This window comes from Apium graveolens, unplaced genomic scaffold (genome assembly GCF_009905375.1).
Source record: "Apium graveolens cultivar Ventura unplaced genomic scaffold, ASM990537v1 ctg456, whole genome shotgun sequence".
NCBI classification, from domain to species: Eukaryota; Viridiplantae; Streptophyta; class Magnoliopsida; order Apiales; family Apiaceae; genus Apium; species Apium graveolens.
In genome coordinates, this window is record NW_027418594.1 from 81,048 (window position 1) to 82,075 (window position 1,028).

The following is a 1,028-nucleotide window of genomic DNA, read 5'->3' on the forward strand; positions in this document are numbered from 1 at the left end:
AGATGTGTACATTGAATTAGAATCTAAAGGTCGTTACGTGCTACAGCCGTGGGCCGTTGGAGACTGATTCAATTGTACGAAATGTTGGGTTAGACTTGACTTAGAATATTGAGTTTGTCGTGCTACAGCCGTAACTCAATTATTCAAGAGGCTAAAGTTTTATTAGGGAATAACATAAGATGTAATTGACAAGAGTTGTCTGCCTATTGAACATCACATGGCGTTTCGTGCTACAGCCGAGGTTGTGTGATGGAATGTAGGATCCCTATTCCCACTAGCATTATGAATGCTTAATTTTCACTTAGGGGTTGTATAAATTAGATAAACTAGTGGGAGCCACTTATGAATAAAGACCCGATTCATATAGTGTCTTGAAATGAAATTAAATATTTGCTAAGTGTTATTATGTGTTCATCATTTACAGATTTACTATATTCGTTATGTCTTCTGCACTATCACTCCAGAGTATACTAGATGCTTACAAGTTGACTGGTCCTAATTTTGCTGACTGGCTTCGAAACTTGAGAATTATTCTCAGGGTTGAGAAGCTGGAATATGTGCTTGACTCACCTAAGCCTACTGAACCTGCTAGCGATGCACATAATGATGAACATGTTGTGTATCGTAAGTAGATAGATGATGCAAATGGTGCTCAATGCATCATGCTAGCTTCCATGAACATTGAGCTACAGAAGCAACATGAGCATATGGATGCTCACACTATCCTTATGCATCACAAGAGATGTATGATGTGGCAGGGAGGACAACTCGATATGAGATATCAAAGGAACTGTTCGGTTGTAGGATGTCCGAGGGATCATCTGTGAATGACCATGTACTTAAGATGATCAATTTAATTGAACGTCTTGGATAACTTGGTTTTGCCATGGATGGGGAACTGAGCCAAGACTTGGTCTTGCAATCACTTCCGAGTTCGTTCTCGCAGTTTGTTGTGAACTTTCACATGAATAAGCTGGATGTCAGCCTGCCTGAACTCCACAACATGTTGAAGACCGCGGAATCGAATT